Source organism: Stenella coeruleoalba (assembly GCF_951394435.1).
Source record: "Stenella coeruleoalba genome assembly, contig: scaffold_84, whole genome shotgun sequence".
NCBI classification, from domain to species: Eukaryota; Metazoa; Chordata; class Mammalia; order Artiodactyla; family Delphinidae; genus Stenella; species Stenella coeruleoalba.
The window spans coordinates 331,176-349,659 of NW_027646246.1; the positions used below are offsets into that span (position 1 = coordinate 331,176).

Genomic DNA, 18,484 nt, shown 5'->3' on the forward strand with positions numbered 1-18,484 from the left:
ACACCCTTTTTGGCCAACTGCAATGTTGGCAATGTTGGCAATGTTCAGCTCCTTTTCTTGTGCTTAATGGCGAGTCCTTTCTACCTCCTCAAATCCCTTTCCTGCCATTCTCCCTTGCTTACAAGTCCTTTTCTCTGACTTTCCTCAAGACATTTTTCAGTGATGGATATTTTCAACTCTGCAGTTTTGTGAATTTTACTGCCCCTGAGTTCCATTGTTCAACTCGTGTTTATGGGAACTGGCCACAAAGCAGCGGGATTTCCTCAAGCCCTATACTGTTTCCATGGGCAACCCTAGCCTTTGGTCAATTCGTCTTCCTGATTGGAAATTAGAGTGACATGTGCCTGTCTGAACACCTAGGACTTGTCTCTCATTGTTCCTCATCCTTCCGCTTCATCCTCTGGACAAATTCCAAACTGTACGCAACAGGATGTTGACAGTGCTGACATCTCCAAGTGGGGAGACTGTTAGTAAAGACGCTGGAGGGGTGAACCCGAGCACCAGGAGATGAGGAGATAAGATGCCTTTTCCAAACTCTTCCCGATCAGATGGTATACCATCCTCTGGGTGTGACAGACATGTTTTAGCAGTAGGAAGAGTCCCATTCATGTAAGGAGAACACCAGGGCTTTTTCAAAATCAGTGTCTCCCCGAAACCCAAACTGGGGAAGTTTTTAAGCTACGGCTACACATATGTTCATTAAGGGCCTTGGGAAGTAGGCAGAGTCCAAACTTTAGATGATTGAAGTCTTCAGGGTCAGAAGCACTCACCACCAGCTTCCCTTAGGCTACACTTTAACTGTCATTGATAGATGATGTCAATAAAAATATCTATTCTTTTTCAGATTATTTCCCCTTATAGGTTATTGCAAAATGTTGAGTGTAGTTCCCTGTGCTATACAGTAGTTCCTTGTTGATGATCTATTTTATACATAGCAGTGTGTATGTGTTCATTCCAAACTGTTAATTTATCCCTCCTCCCACCTTTCCCCTTTGGTAATAATAAATTATAAGATTTTATACTTCTCAGAAATGGGGGAGCTGAAAGAGAGGTATCATTTTCAATGGAAAAGCATTTAAAACAAGATTGAAGGTTTAACCAAGATTATTAGCTGTACATCCTTGGAAAGAAATCACTTCGTTTCTCTAATATTGACCTGACAAATAAGACAAACCTTTTCACTGAACTTGCTTATAAAAAGTGATGGAAATATCAAATGGAAGTGTTAAAAACATCTTATTTTACCCGAGCCTTATACACTGTTCTATGTTAACTACAGTTTGGCTCACACATCTGTTCATTGAGGTTACAATAGTCTCAATTTCTGTTACTGATCCTCCAGAGTGGACCCCAACAATTGTCCCCCTGCCCAGTGTCATTGGGGCCAACAGATCGAGACTGAGTTTGGTTCACAAGCAAAGGAAACTTTATATTTTGATCAGAGAATGGAGAGGTGAGAGCATGCACTACCCCGTGGGCTGTGGGCTGGGCTGCTGTGTAGAGATCCTGTCAGAGTCAGTGGGAGGGAGGGAGGCGGCGGAGCTCTCGAGGGCCGGGTTGGCTGTAGCTCAGGCTCTATATTGTGGAGTCTGCACTGGGCCCCAGGAGCTGAGGTGTCGACCCAGCCATTCTGCACTAGGAAATCTGGTCTGAAGTGCCGGGTGTGGAACCTCTGCATGCGGGACCCTAGGAGCACGTGAAATTAGACAAAGCACAAAGGATAAAAAAGGTTAGACTTGACTTTATTGCCCAGATTCTATTTTTATCTCCCAGGGATTTTTAATGGGCTTTGCTGGGGACAAACCCCTCCTCTGCCTTTTGTCCCGTTCCTCATTCTTGGAGTGCTGAGGGTGCAGACCCTTCTTCTGTAACTGCTGAGTGCTGAGTTGGGAGCCCTCATACCCTGGGGCGAGGGTCAGAGCTTCTCCCCAGCAGCCTCCCGGTGACGTTGATTGTCCCCAGGACCCCTGCCTCCCTGCTCGTCCACCTGAGCACCAGCATTGGAAGTGTTATAGATTCTAATGACCTTTAAGGGTCCAGGAAAGAGATGTGCAGAGACGCTGTGGGGGCCGGTTTCACCCCGCCCCACATTTGTTCGGCCACCTTAGGCTGACCGTCTCTGCCAGCCTAGATGCTCTGACCAGTAGTCTGCGCTTTCTTCAATTAGGCCCCTGAATTAACGTACAAACAGCACCAGGTGTCAGAGCCCTGCCCGCTCAACTCCCAGACAGTCCAGGGTCAGTGGTGACCAAGGACCATGATGGCTACTGAGTCAACAGCCTTTTGAAGTAAACAGGAGTCCAGCCGGTCTTATTGGCCACCATCATCACGGTGTCTGTAGGCTTTTCTATGGTGACAGTGTGGTATACTGTTCCCCCGCCAAGATTATTAGCTCCCCTCTGGGTGCAGTAAGTCCTGCAAGCAGTAGTCTACTCTTTTGGGACACACTCTTGTTGTTTTATGAGAGAAACTCCAGGTCAAGTGATGTTCACACGAGTCGTCATGGTGCCCTGTTGCCCCCGGTTATCTCTCTGGATGTTGGAGTTGGAGGGCCTCCTCACTCGAGGTCGGTGTGCCCACGGAGCGAACCCTGCAACTTCAGGGCATGGTTGGTGGTTAGGATCACCACGTGGGGTCCTTTTCCCTTAGGAGGGAGGTGGCCTTTTGGGCTGCTGATTTCCAGGTTTTTAGATACCGCCAGTATCTTGGCCAGATGTGGCAGTGGGCCAAGCCCCTTAGTGACCGTAGTTTATCCTACCTGGATGGCATTCTTGCATTGTTCCATTTCAAGTGGTCCCAGTTTTTGCACTAATTCTCCAATGGCGATTCACCTTTCACCGGGATTGTAAAGATCAAAGGGTTTAGCTAAATTAGGGAGTTCCAGGGCAAGGGTCTGAATTGACTGCTCTTTCCATTCTTGAAAGGCCACTTCTGGATTCTATTCAAAAGGATCATCATCTTTTCCTTTCAGTGTTTCATATAGAGGCCCAGCTAGTAGACTGTAGTTAGGGATCCAGAAGCAGCAAACCCTGGCCTCCCCAGGAACCCCTAAGCTGTCTTCTAGTTTTAGAAAAGGGTAAGGCTGAAAATGGTTTCTTCCCTTTCCTGGGATGGGCTTCTCTGACCTTCTGTGAGAATGAAGCCCAGGCAGGTCACCGCAGTCTGTGATATTTGAGCTTTTTCTTGGACAACTTCTATCCTTTATTGGCTTGGTAGTTCAGAGGCCTCCTTAGTAGGGCTGGTGATCAGAATGTCGTCTGCATATTGAAGGAGGGTTTCCTTTTCCAGAGGTAGAACTTTTAGGTCTTTAGCTAAGCTTTCCCCAAAGATGGTGTGGGAATTTTTGCACCCTTGGGGCCAGACGGCCCGGAAGTATTGTTTTAGTTGTATGTTGAGTCCTGCCACTCACAAGCCAAAATTTCTTGTGACTCTGGGACTAATGGAATACAAAAGAAGGCATCATTGAAGACTAATACAGAATACCATGTCCTGGTGGTTGGTAGAATGACCAGCAGGGTGTAGGAATTAGGAGCAACTGGAGGTATATCCTCGGTGGCTTCACTGACTGTCCTGACATCCTTTACCAGGTCCCCAGCAGCCCATGGGGCTCTCGTGGTCAGACCAATCCCAGAATATGGAGCTCACCTGGGCAGGTACCCCACCCCCACCCCAGCCCACGGGGCTCTCGTGGTCAGGCCCCTCCCAGGATACAGAGCTACCCTTGCAGGTACCGTGGCAGGGCTGGGCACACAGGAACCGTGCACATAGCCCTCATTGCAGAGCACCCCCAGCTCACCTGTCGCTCAGAGCTGACACAGAGCACCTCAGAGCAGGACTTGAACTAACAAACAGCAGCTGCAACAGGTCTGTGACCCTGGGCATCACTCCATGAGGCCTCCCTCCACCTGGTCTTCCAGAGACTTCCACTGCACCCGGGGCACCAGGCCTCTGTCTCCAACCACCACCCACCCCTCCTCTGCCTGACTCCTGGGTTCCTCTCATTAGGAGAGGGTTTTCTTGAAGTTGTCTCCCACTCATGGGCCAGATAAAATGATTAGAAAACAAGCCAAAGCTGCAGCCCCTTGTCTATCCTGACTCTCAGGAGCCCACACCTGTTCCTTGGACCTGGCCGGTTCAGCAAGTTCCATTTTCTGCAACTGTGAGCCCCTGAGGGGTGATGATTGGCTGACCTGGGCAGCCTTACCGTGCCGGCCAGCCCTCCCCAGGTGTGCCTGGGTTGAGATCAATATAAATACCACTCCAGGCAGCAAGAGCCCCTGCAGCCGTGCCTGACGCCATTTTCTCTGCCCTGTCAGCAGTCTCGGGGCTGGGCTGGTGGGAGGGAGTGAGAGGCCACGGCTTTGTGGGTGGCCCAGTGTGAGTGGGGCTCTGCTGGACTTTCTGCAGCAGTTGCCAGGCTGCCACCTGCTAAAGAAGAGGATGTGTCACCCATACCTGCTGCTGGAATTTCTCCCTGGGCAGAGGTGAGGAAGGAAAAAAGCAGTGGGGGCAGGGACAGGACGGGTATCTCAGGCAGGGAAATGGAAATCTTCCAGAAGAGCACCCAGGGCCAGGACCATCCTGGCTGGCCTGCAGGCACCAAGTCGGCCGGCATGCTGTCACTCGTGTGGCTCTATGGCCCTTCCTCTAGGCTTTCAAGTCCTTGTATATATTCAGGTGTTTTACCTGGGACGGGTGGGAATAGTTCAGCAGCAACTGGCCTGGGGCTCAGCTCACGTTTACTCACAGATGCCTCGGCACGGTGCCCCAGCTTTGCAATGAGGACGCTTGTTGCGTGGGGGCTGCTGGCTGAATGGGAGACGATTCCCCACCACTGACCAACTTCAGAATTGTTTACAACTGGAGCAAGTGCCCTGATACGGTTTTCCTCTGTGTAACTGGTGGGTTCTGTGTTTTTTTCTCTTTTTCGTTTTTGGTTCAAGGTAGATTTTATTCCTCTTTTTTGTATTTACAGATATAAGCATGGAAATAATTTATTCATATAAATACATGTATGTGCAGGGAATAATTGTTTTTTCTGTTTTATTTTTTAAATTTTATTTCTTTTTAATTTTGAATTTTATTTTATATTTTTATACAGCAGGTTCTTATTGGTTATCTATTTTATACATATAAATGTATACATGCCAATCCCAGTCTCTCAACTCCTCCCACCACCACCCCCCAACAGCTTTCCCCCCTTGTTGTCCATACGTTTGTTGTCTACATCTGTTGCTCTATTTATGCCTTGCAAAATGGTTAATCTGTACAGTTTTTCTAGGTTCCACATATATGCATGAATATACAAGATTTGTTTTTCTCTTTCTGACTTACTTCACTCTGTATGACAGTCTCTAGATCCATCGACGTCTCTACAAATGACCCAATTTCATTCCTTTTCATGGCTTAGTAATATTCCATTTTATATATGTACCACAGCTTTATGCATTCGTCTGTCTGTGGGCATTTAGGTTGCTTCCATTACCTCGATATTGTAAATAGTGATGCAATGAACATTGCGGTGAATGACTCTTTTTGATTTATGGTTTTGTCTGGGTATATGTCCAGTACTGGGATTGCTGTATCATATGGTAATTCTATTGTTAGTTTCTTAAGAAATTCCATATTGTTCTCCATAATGACTGTATCAATTTATATTCCCAACAATAGTGGAAGAGGGTTCCTTTTCTCCAGACCCTTTCCAGCATTTTTTGTTTGTAGATTTTCAATGATGCCTATTCTACCAGGTGTGAGGTGATACCTCATTGTTGAATCCATTTCGTTGAGCAAGGGGTAGCTCTTGTCTATTACATATTTGGCTTATGGAACGGTATCTGTGCTAATTTCAAACTCTGCTTTTATGCAGCACCCCAACTCACCTTCCCCCTTAAGCAGGCATAAGTTGGTTTTCTAAACTTGAGACCCTGTTCTGTTTTGTAATTCAGTTCATGTGTAGCCAAGTTTACATTCCGTGTATTAGTGATATCTTTTGATGTTTCTTTTTCTGTGTGACTTATTTCAGTTAGAATCATCGTACCTGAATCCACTCATTATGCTGCTACGGGCCTGATGACATAGATTTCATTGCTGAGTGATATTACATTGTACGTAAGTACCACAAGTTCTTTATCCATTTTTCACTTTCTGTGATATTGAACTTGTACGGTAAACGAGGTTCTTGTAAACAGAGGCGTCCCAAACTTTGGGGTGGCTGTGTCTTTTTGATTTTAATTTCCCTAAGCTATAGGACCATAAGTGGCAGTGCCCTAGGCTCTGTTGCTTTGTTTTTTAGATGTTTCAGGAAACACCATACACTTCTCCCGAGTGTCTGTTGGCAATTTACATCCCGCCCATCAGCATAACAAGGCTCCCAGTTCTCCATGGCCTGTCCTGCCTTTCTGGATTTTACACTTTTTTCAGATGGCCCTTTTGACAGGGGGGAAGTGAGACTTCATTGTAGTGCAGATTTCCTTTGCAAGCTTGCTTGGTTGGCCAAAAAGGGCGTATGCGTTTTTTCCTGAATATATTCAGGAAAAAACGCATACGCCCTTTTTGGCCAAGTGCATCATTGTGGACCTTCTGCCTCTTTTCCTATGCTTTCAATGCAATTCCAGTCTACCTCCTGAAATCGGTTTCCTGCAATTCTGCCCCGCTTTCAAGTCCTCTTGGCAGCCTTACTTCAGTCTATTTTTGGACGATAGCTGTCATTTATAACTCTGCAGGTTTGTGAATTACAGTGCCCCTGAGCTCCTTTCTTCAACTCGCTTTCTTTTGAGCTGGCCGCAACACCGCAGGATGGCTTCAGGCCCTAATCTGGTTGTGGCACGGCACGCTGAGCCTTTGGTTATTTCCTCTTCCTGGTGGGAAATGAGAGTTAAATTTGCCCATCCAGACACCTCCAGCTAGCCTCTCATTGGTTCTCGCTATTCCTGTTCATCTTCCGCAGAAATTGCAAACTTGGCCAAACAGGAGGTTAAAGGCACTGACTCTCCAAGTGGGGAGAGTGTTAGTAAAGCGTCTGGAATGTTGCACCCGAGTACCAGGGTATGAAAACTGAGACATATTTGAACACGTCTCCCGATCACACGGTTGATCATACTCTGGGTTCCACATGCATGTTTTAGCTGAAGGAAGAATACCTTAAACCTGGAGAGTTGAGACCCGTGTAATGGGTACCATGCAATATGACTTCAAAGGGTCTTCATTTGCTCACTGAACCTCTCCAATCCTATCACTGCTGCATTTATGCCCCAGTACACACGCTTGATTCTCTTTCGGAGACATAGCAATCCCTAGGTTTTAAGATACTTACTAGTCAGGTACATTCCTAGGCGTTTAATATGGGGTTTTGAGTCCATTTCGTTGAGCAAGGAGTAGCTCTTGTCTATTCCATATTTGGCTTAAGGAACTTTATCTGTGCTCATTTCAATCTCTGGTTTTATGCAGCACCCGAACTCACCTTTCCCCTTAAGCAAGCAGAAGTTGGTTTTCTAAATTTGAGACCCTGTTCTGTTTTGGAATGCAGTTCCTGTGTAGCCAAGTTTACATTCCGTGTATTAGTGATATCTTATGATGTTTCTTTTTCTGTGTGACTTATTTCAGTTAGAATCATCGTACCTGAATCCACTCATTATGCTGCTACGGGCCTGATGACTTAGATTTCATTGCTGAGTGATATTGCATTGTACATAAGTACCACAAGTTCTTTATCCATTTTTCACTTTCTGTGATATTGAACTTGTACGGTAAACGAGGTTCTTGTAAACAGAGGCGTCCCAAACTTTGGGGTGGCTGTGTCTTTTTGATTTTAATTTCCCTAAGCTATAGGACCATAAGTGGAAGTGCCCTAGGCTCTGTTGCTTTGTTTTTTAGATGTTTCAGGAAACACCATACACTTCTCCTGAGTGTCTGTTGGCAATTTACATCCCGCCCATCAGCATAACAAGGCTCCCAGTTCTCCATGGCCTGTCCTGCCTTTCTGGATTTTACACTTTTTTCAGATGGCCCTTTTGACCGGGGGGAAGTGAGACTTAATTTTAGTGCAGATTTCCTTTGCAAGCTTGCTTGGTTGGCCAAAAAGGGCGTATGCGTTTTTTCCTGAATATATTCAGGAAAAAACGCATATGCCCTTTTTGGCCAAGTGCATCATTGTGGACGTTCTGCCTCTTTTCCTATGCTTTCAATGCAATTCCAGTCTACCTCCTGAAATCGGTTTCCTGCAATTCTGCCCCGCTTTCAAGTCCTCTTGGCAGCCTTACTTCAGTCTATTTTTGGACGATAGCTGTCATTTATAACTCTGCAGGTTTGTGAATTACAGTGCCCCTGAGCTCCTTTCTTCAACTCGCTTTCTTGTGACCTGGCCGCAACACCGCAGGATGGCTTCAGGCCCTAATCTGGTTCCGGCCCGGCATGCTGAGCCTTTGGTTAATTCCTCTTCCTGGTGGGAAATGAGAGTTAAATTTGCCCGTCCAGACACCTGCAGCTAGCCTCTCATTGGTTCTCGCTATTCCTGTTCATCTTCCGCAGAAATTGCAAACTGGGCCAAACAGGAGGTTAAAGGCACTGACTCTCCAAGTGGGGAGAGTGTTAGTAAAGCGTCTGGAATGTTGCACCGCAGTACCAGGGGATGAAAACTGAGACATATTTGAACATGTCTCCCGATCACATGGTTGATCATACTCTGGGTTCCACATGCATGTTTTAGCTGAAGGAAGAATACCTTAAACCTGGAGAGTTGAGACCCGTGGAATGGGTACCATGCAATATGACTTCAAAGGGTCTTCATTTGCTCACCGAATCTCTCCAATCCTATCACTGCTGCGTTTATGACCCTTGTACACACGCTTGATTCTCTTTTGGAGACATAGCAATCCATAGGTTTTAAGATACTTACTAGTCAGGTATATTCTTAGGCGTTTAATATGGGGTGTGGAGTCCATTTCGTTGAGCAAGGAGTAGCTCTTGTCTATTCCATATTTGGCTTAAGGAACTTTATCTGTGCTCATTTCAGTCTCTGGTTTTATGCAGCACCCCAACTCACCTTTCCACTTAAGCAAGCATAAGTTGGTTTTCTAAATTTGAGACCCTGTTGTGTTTTGTAATTCTGTTCCTCTGTAGCCAAGTTTAAATTCCATGTATTAGTGATATTTTTTGATGTTTCTTTTTCTGTTAGACTTATTTCAGTTAGAATCACCATACCCGAATCCACTCATTATGCTGCTACGGGCCTGGTGACATAGATTTCATTGCTGAGTGATATTGCTTTGTACATGAGTACCACAACTTCTTTATCCATTTTTCACTTTCTGTGATATTGAACTTGTACGGTAAACGAGGTTCTTGTATACAGAGGCGTCCCAAACTTTGAGGTGGCTGTGTCTTTTTGATTTTAATTTCCCTAAGCTATAGGACCATAAGTGGAAGTGCACTAGGCTCTGTTGCTTTGTTTTTTAGATGTTTCAGGAAACACCATACACTTCTCCCGAGTGTCTGTTGGCAATTTACATCCCGCGCATCAGCATAACAAGGCTCCCAGTTCTCCATGGCCTGTCCTGCCTTTCTGGATTTTACACTTTTATCAGATGACCCTTTTGACCGGGGGGAAGTGAGACTTCATTGTAGTGCAGATTTCCATTGCAAGCTTGCTTGGTTGGCCAAAAAGGGCGTATGCGTTTTTTCCTGAATATATTCAGGAAAAAACGCATACACCCTTTTTGGCCAAGTGCATCACTGTGGACGTTCTGCCTCTTTACCTATGCTTGAAATGCAATTCCTGTCTACCTCCTGAAATCGGTTTCCTGCAATTCTGCCCCGCTTTCAAGTCCTCTTGGCAGCCTTACTTCAGTCTATTTTTGGACGATAGCTGTCATTTATAACTCTGCAGGTTTGTGAATTACAGTGCCCCTGAGCTCCTTTCTTCAACTCGCTTTCTTGTGAGCTGGCCGCAACACCGCAGGATGTCTTCAGGCCCTAATGTGGTTCCGGCATGGCACCCTGAGCCTTTGGTTAATTCCTCTTCCTGGTGGGAAATGAGAGTTAAATTTGCCCATCCAGACACCTCCAGCTAGTCTTTCATTGGTTCTCGCTATTCCTGTTCATCTTCCACAGAAATTGCAAACTGGGCCAAACAGGTGGTTAAAGGGACTGACTCTCCAAGTGGGGAGAGTGTTTGTAAAGCGTCTGGAATGTTGCACCCGAGTACCAGGGTTCGAAAACTGAGACATATTTGAACACGTCTCCCGATCACATGGTTGATCATACTCTAGGTTCCACATGCATGTTTTAGATGAAGGAAGAATACCTTAAACCTGGGTAGTTGAAACCTGTGGAATGGGTACCATGCAATATGACTTCAAAGGGTCTTCATTTGCTCACGAACCTCTCCAATCCTATCACTGCTGCGTTTATGCCCTTATACACATGCTTGATTCTCTTTCGGAGACATAGCAATCCATAGGTTTTAAGATACTTACTAGTCAGGTACATTCTTAGGCGTTTAATATGGGGTGTTGTGTCCATTTCGTTGAGCAAGGAGTAGCTCTTGTCTATTCCATATTTGGCTTAAGGAACTTTATCTGTGCTCATTTCAATCTCTGGTTTTATGCAGCACCCCAACTCACCTTTCCCCTTAAGCAAGCATAAGTTGGTTTTCTAAATTTGAGACCCTGTTCTGTTCTGTAATTCAGTTCCTGTGTAGCCAAGTTTACATTCCGTGTATTACTGATATCTTATGATGTTTCTTTTTCTGTGTGACTTATTTCAGTTAGAATCATCATACCTGAATCCACTCATTGTGCTGCTAAGGGCCTGATGACACAGATTTCATTGCTGAGTGATATTGCTTTGTAAGTAAATACCACAACTTCTTTATCCATTTTTCACTTTCCGCGATGTTGAACTTGTACTGTAAACGAGGTTCTTGTAAACAGAGCCGTTCCAAACTTTGGGGTGGCTCTGTCTTTTTGATTTTAATTTCCCTAAGCTATAGGACCATAAGTGGAAGTGCCCTAGGTTCTGTTGCTTTGTTTTTTAGATGTTTCAGGAAACACCATACACTTCTCCCGAGTGGTTGTTGGCAATTTACATCCCGCCCATCAGCATAACAAGGCTCCCAGTTCTCCATGGCCTGTCCTGCCTTTCTGGATTTTACACTTTCTTCAGATTGCCCTTTTGACCGGGGGGAAGTGAGACTTCATTGTAGTGCAGATTTCCTTTGCAAGCTTGCTTGGTTGGCCAAAAAGGGCGTATGCGTTTTTTCCTGAATATATTCAGGAAAAAACGCATACGCCCTTTTTGGCCAAGTGCATCATTGTGGACGTTCTGCCTCTTTTCCTATGCTTTCAATGCAATTCCAGTCTACCTCCTGAAATCGGTTTCCTGCAATTCTGCCCTGCTTTCAAGTCCTCTTGGCAGCCTTACTTCAGTCTATTTTTGGACGATAGCTGTCATTTATAACTCTGCAGGTTTGTGAATTACAGTGCCCCTGAGCTCCTTTCTTCAACTCGCTTTCTTGTGACCTGGCCGCAACACCGCAGGATGGCTTCAGGCCCTAATCTGGTTCCGGCCCGGCATGCTGAGCCTTTGGTTAATTCCTCTTCCTGGTGGGAAATGAGAGTTAAATTTGCACGTCCAGACACCTCCAGCTAGCCTCTCATTGGTTCTCACTATTCCTGTTCATCTTCCGCAGAAATTGCAAACTGGGCCAAACAGGAGGTTAAAGGGACTGACTCTCCAAGTCGGGAGAGTGTTAGTAAAGCGTCTGGAATGTTGCACCCGAGTACCAGGGGAGGAAAACTGAGACATATTTGAACACGTCTCCCGTTCACATGGTTGATCATACTCTGGGTTCCACATGCATGTTTTAGCTGAAGGAAGAATACCTTAAAGCTGGAGAGTTGAGACCCGTGTAATGGGTACCATGCAATATGACTTCAAAGGGTCTTCATTTGCTCACTGAACCTCTCCAGTCCTATCACTGCTGCATTTATGCCCCAGTACACACGCTTGATTCTCTTTCGGAGACATAGCAATCCCTAGGTTTTAAGATACTTACTAGTCAGGTACATTCCTAGGCGTTTAATATGGGGTTTTGAGTCCATTTCGTTGAGCAAGGAGTAGCTCTTGTCTATTCCATATTTGGCTTAAGGAACTTTATCTGTGCTCATTTCAATCTCTGGTTTTATGCAGCACCCCAACTCACCTTTCCCCTTAAGCAAGCATAAGTTGGTTTTCTAAATTTTAGACACTGTTCTGTTCTGTAATTCAGATCCTGTGTAGCCAAGTTTACATTCCGTGTATTAGTGATATCTTATGATGTTTCTTTTTCTGTGTGACTTATTTCAGTTAGAATCATCGTACCTGAATCCACTCATTATGCTTCTACGGGCCTGATGACATAGAGTTCATTGCTGAGTGATATTGCTTTGTAAGTAAATACCACAACTTCTTTATCCATTTTTCACTTTCTGCGATGTTGAACTTGTACTGTAAACGAGGTTCTTGTAAACAGAGGCGTCCCAAACTTTGGGGTGGCTGTGTCTTTTTGATTTTAATTTCCCTAAGCTATAGGACCATAAGTGGCAGTGCCCTAGGCTCTGTTGCTTTGTTTTTTTGATGTTTCAGGAAACACCATACACTTCTCCTGAGTGTCTGTTGGTAATTTACATCCCGCCCATCAGCATAACAAGGCTCCCAGTTCTCCATGGCCTGTCCTGACTTTCTGGATTTTACACGTTTTTCAGATGGCCCTTTTGACCGGGGGGAAGTGAGACTTCATTGTAGTGCAGATTTCCTTTGCAAGCTTGCTTGGTTGGCCAAAAAGGGCGTATGCGTTTTTTCCTGAATATATTCAGGATAAAACGCATACGCCCTTTTTGGCCAAGTGCATCATTGTGGACGTTCTGCCTCTTTTCCTATGCTTTCAATGCAATTCCAGTCTACCTCCTGAAATCGGTTTCCTGCAATTCTGCCCCGCTTTCAAGTCCTCTTGGCAGCCTTACTTCAGTCTATTTTTGGACGATAGCTGTCATTTATAACTCTGCAGGTTTGTGAATTACAGTGCCCCTGAGCTCCTTTCTTCAACTCGCTTTCTTTTGAGCTGGCCGCAACACCGCAGGATGGCTTCAGGCCCTAATCTGGTTCCGGCACGGCACGCTGAGCCTTTGGTTATTTCCTCTTCCTGGTGGGAAATGAGAGTTAAATTTGCCCGTCCAGACACCTACAGCTAGTCTCTCATTGGTTCTCACTATTCCTGTTCATCTTCCAAGAAATTGCAAACTGGGCCAAACAGGAGGTTAAAGGCGGTGACTCTCCAAGTGGGGAGAGTGTTAGTAAAGCGTCTGGAATGTTGCACCCGAGTACCAGGGGAGGAAATCTGAGATATATTTGAACACGTCTCCCGTTCACATGGTTGATCATACTTGGGTTCCACATGCATCTTTTAGCTGAAGGAAGAATACCTTAAACCTGGGTAGTTGAAACCCGTGGAATGGGTACCATGCAATATGACTTCAAAGGGTCTTCATTTGCTCACGAACCTCTCCAATCCTATCACTGCTGCGTTTATGCCCCTGTACACATGCTTGATTCTCTTTCGGAGACATAGCAATCCATAGGTTTTAAGATACTTACTAGTCAGGTACATTCTTAGGCGTTTAATATGGGGTGTTGAGTCCATTTCGTTGAGCAAGGAGTAGCTCTTGTCTATTCCATATTTGGCTTAAGGAACTTTATCTGTGCTCATTTCAATCTCTGGTTTTATGCAGCACCCCAACTCACCTTTCCCCTTAAGCAAGCATAAGTTGGTTTTCTAAATTTGAGACCCTGTTCTGTTCTGTAATTCAGTTCCTGTGTAGCCAAGTTTCCATTCCGTGTATTACTGATATCTTATGATGTTTCTTTTTCTGTGTGACTTATTTCAGTTAGAATCATCATACCTGAATCCACTCATTGTGCTGCTAAGGGCCTGATGACACAGATTTCATTGCTGAGTGATATTGCTTTGTAAGTAAATACCACAACTTCTTTATCCATTTTTCACTTTCTGCGATGTTGAACTTGTATTGTAAACGAGGTTCTTGTAAACAGAGCCGTTCCAAACTTTGGGGTGGCTGTGTCTTTTTGATTTTAATTTCCCTAAGCTATAGGACCATAAGTGGAAGTGCCCTAGGTTCTGTTGCTTTGTTTTTTAGATGTTTCAGGAAACACCATACACTTCTCCCGAGTGGTTGTTGGCAATTTACATCCCGCCCATCAGCATAACAAGGCTCCCAGTTCTCCATGGCCTGTCCTGCCTTTCTGCATTTTACACTTTTTTCAGATGGCCCTTTTGACCGGGGGGAAGTGAGACTTCATTGTAGTGCAGATTTCCTTTGCAAGCTTGCTTGGTTGGCCAAAAAGGGCGTATGCGTTTTTTCCTGAATATATTCAGGAAAAAACGCATATGCCCTTTTTGGCCAAGTGCATCATTGTGGACGTTCTGCCTCTTTTCCTATGCTTTCAATGCAATTCCAGTCTACCTCCTGAAATCGGTTTCCTGCAATTCTGCCCCGCTTTCAAGTCCTCTTGGCAGCCTTACTTCAGTCTATTTTGGACGATAGCTGTCATTTATAACTCTGCAGGTTTGTGAATTACAGTGCCCCTGAGCTCCTTTCTTCAACTCGCTTTCTTGTGAGCTGGCCGCAACACCGCAGGATGGCTTCAGGCCCTAATCTGGTTCCGGCACGGCACCCTGAGCCTTTGGTTATTTCCTCTTCCTGGTGGGAAATGAGAGTTAAATTTGCCCGTCCAGACACCTCCAGCTAGCCTCTCATTGGTTCTCGCTATTCCTGTTCATCTTCCGCAGAAATTGCAAACTGGGCCAAACAGGAGGTTAAAGGCGCTGACTCTCCAAGTGGGGAGAGTGTTAGTAAAGCGTCTGGAATGTTGCACCCGAGTACCAGGGGAGGAAAACTGAGACATATTTGAACACGTCTCCCATTCACATGGTTGATCATACTTGGGTTCCACATGCATGTTTTAGCTGAAGGAAGAATACCTAAAACCTGTGTAGTTGAAACCCGTGGAATGGGTACCATGCAATATGACTTCAAAGGGTCTTCATTTGCTCACGAACCTCTCCAATCCTATCACTGCTGCGTTTATGCCCCTGTACACATGCTTGATTCTCTTTCGGAGACATAGCAATCCATAGGTTTTAAGATACTTACTAGTCAGGTACATTCTTAGGCGTTTAATATGGGGTGTTGAGTCCATTTCGTTGAGCAAGGAGTAGCTCTTGTCTATTCCATATTTGGCTTAAGGAACTTTATCTGTGCTCATTTCAATCTCTGGTTTTATGCAGCACCCCAACTCACCTTTACCCTTAAGCAAGCATAAGTTGGTTTTCTAAATTTGAGACCATGTTCTGTTCTGTAATTCAGTTCCTGTGTAGCCAAGTTTCCATTCCGTGTATTACTGATATCTTATGATGGTTCTTTTTCTGTGTGACTTATTTCAGTTAGAATCATCATACCTGAATCCACTCATTGTGCTGCTAAGGGCCTGATGACACAGATTTCATTGCTGCGTGATATTGCTTTGTAAGTAAATACCACAACTTCTTTATCCATTTTTAACTTTCTGCGATGTTGAACTTGTACTGTAAACGAGGTTCTTGTAAACAGAGCCGTTCCAAACTTTGGGGTGGCTGTGTCTTTTTGATTTTAATTTCCCTAAGCTATAGGACCATAAGTGGAAGTGCCCTAGGTTCTGTTGCTTTGTTTTTTAGATGTTTCAGGAAACACCATACAATTCTCCCGAGTGGTTGTTGGCAATTTACATCCCGCCCATCAGCATAACAAGGCTCCCAGTTCTCCATGGCCTGTCCTGCCTTTCTGGATTTTACACTTTTTTCAGATGGCCCTTTTGACCAGGGGGAAGTGAGACTTCATTGTAGTGCAGATTTCCTTTGCAAGCTTGCTTGGTTGGCCAAAAAGGGTGTATGCGTTTTTTCCTGAATATATTCAGGAAAAAACGCATACGCCCTTTTTGGCCAAGTGCATCATTGTGGACGTTCTGCCTCTTTTCCTATGCTTTCAATGCAATTCCAGTCTACCTCCTGAAATCAGTTTCCTGCAATTCTGCCCCGCTTTCAAGTCCTCTTGGCAGCCTTACTTCAGTCTATTTTTGGACGATAGCTGTCATTTATAACTCTGCAGGTTTGTGAATTACAGTGCCCCTGAGCTCCTTTCTTCAACTCGCTTTCTTTTGAGCTGGCCGCAACACCGCAGGGTGGCTTCAGGCCCTAATCTGGTTCCAGTACGGCACGCTGAGCCTTTGGTTATTTCCTCTTCCTGGTGGGAAATGAGAGTTAAATTTGCCCGTCCAGACACCTCCAGCTAGCCTCTCATTGGTTCTCGCTATTCCTGTTCATCTTCCGCAGAAATTGCAAACTTTGCCAAACAGGAGGTTAAAGGCGCTGACTCTCCAAGTGGGGAGAGTGTTAGTAAAGCGTCTGGAATGTTGCACCCGAGTACCAGGGGAGGAAAACTGAGACATATTTGAACACGTCTCCCGTTCACATGGTTGATCATACTCTGCGTTCCACATGCATGTTTTAGCTGAAGGAAGAATACCTTAAACCTGGAGAGTTGAGACCCGTGGAATGGGTACCATGCAATATGACTTCAAAGGGTCTTCATTTGCTCACCGAACCTCTCCAATCCTATCACTGCTGCGTTTATGCCCCTGTACACATGCTTTATTCTCTTTTGGAGGCATAGCAATCCATAGGTTTTAAGATACTTACTAGTCAGGTACATTCTTAGGCATTTAATATGGGGCTTTGAGTCCATTTCGTTGAGCAAGGAGTAGCTCTTGTCTATTCCATATTTGGCTTAAGGAACTTTATCTGTGCTCATTTCAATCTCTGGTTTTATGCAGCACCCCAACTCACCTTTCCCCTTAAGCAAGCATAAGTTGGTTTTCTAAATTTGAGACCCTGTTCTGTTCTGTAATTCAGTTCCTGTGTAGCCAAGTTTACATTCCGTGTATTAGTGATATCTTATGATGTTTCTTTTTCTGTGTGACTTATTTCAGTTAGAATCATCGTACCTGAATCCACTCATTATGCTGCTACGGGCCTGATGACATAGATTTCATTGCTGAGTGATACTGCATTGTACGTAAGTACCACAAGTTCTTTATCCATTTTTCACTTTCTGCGATGTTGAACTTGTACTGTAAACGAGGTTCTTGTAAACCGAGCCGTTCCAAACTTTGGGGTGGCTGTGCCTTTTTGATTTTAAATTCCCTAAGCTATAGGACCATAAGTGGAAGTGCCCTAGGCTCTGTTGCTTTGTCTTTTAGATGTTTCAGGAAACACCATACACTTCTCCCGAGTGTTTGTTGGCAATTTACATCCCGCCCTTCAGCATAACAAGGCTCCCAGTTCTCCATGGCCTGTCCTGCCTTTCTGGATTTTACACTTTTTTCAGATGGCCCTTTTGACCTGGGGGAAGTGATACTTCATTGTAGTGCAGATTTCCTTTGCAAGCTTGCTTGGTTGGCCAAAAAGGGCGTATGCGTTTTTTCCTGAATATATTCAGGAAAAAACGCATACGCCCTTTTTGGCCAAGTGCATCATTGTGGACCTTCTGCCTCTTTTCCTATGCTTTCAATGCAATTCCAGTCTACCTCCTGAAATCGGTTTCCTGCAATTCTGCCCCGCTTTCAAGTCCTCTTGGCAGCCTTACTTCAGTCTCTTTTTGGACGATAGCTGTCATTTATAACTCTGCAGGTTTGTGAATTACAGTGCCCCTGAGCTCCTTTCTTCAACTCGCTTTCTTTTGAGCTGGCCGTAACACCGCAGGATGGCTTCAGGCCCTAATCTGGTTCCGGCACGGCACGCTGAGCCTTTGGTTAATTCCTCTTCCTGGTGGGAAATGAGAGTTAAATTTGCCCGTCCAGACACCTCCAGCTAGCCACTCATTGGTTCTCGCTATTCCTGTTCATCTTCCGCAGAAATTGCAAACTGGGCCAAACAGGAGGTTAAAGGGACTGACTCTCCAAGTCGGGAGAGTGTTAGTAAAGCGTCTGGAATGTTGCACCCGAGTACCAGGGTACGAAAACTGGGACATATTTGAACACGTCTCCCGATCTCATGGTTGATCATACTCTAGGTTCCACATGCATGTTTTAGCTGAAGGAAGAATACCTAAAACCTGGGTATTTGAAACCCGTGGAATGGGTACCATGCAATATGACTTCAAAGGGTCTTCATTTGCTCACCGAACCTCTCCAATCCTATCACTGCTGCGTTTATGCCCCTGTACACATGCTTGATTCTCTTTCGGAGACATAGCAATCCATAGGTTTTAAGATACTTACTAGTCAGGTACATTCTTAGGCGTTTAATATGCGGTGTTGAGTCCATTTCGTTGAGCAAGGAGTAGCTCTTGTCTATTCCATATTTGGCTTAAGGAACTTTATCTGTGCTCATTTCAAT

The 18,484-nt window shown here is 45.0% G+C and overlaps 1 long non-coding RNA gene across 7 annotated transcripts in view; it reads left to right on the top strand.

Moving 5' to 3' along the window:
- LOC307181240 overlaps nucleotides 1–18,484 on the top strand; it is a 1,005,010-nt gene that overhangs the window by 233,083 nt on the left and 753,443 nt on the right. Inside the window, exon 1 of one of the 7 annotated variants that reach the window (XR_013826203.1) lies at nucleotides 15,525–15,582. The exons of the other annotated variants lie outside the window; for them this stretch is intronic. This is a non-coding gene — a long non-coding RNA (uncharacterized lncRNA). Of the gene's footprint in view, nucleotides 1–15,524; nucleotides 15,583–18,484 lie in introns of those variants that run through there. 7 annotated transcript variants of the gene reach the window in all.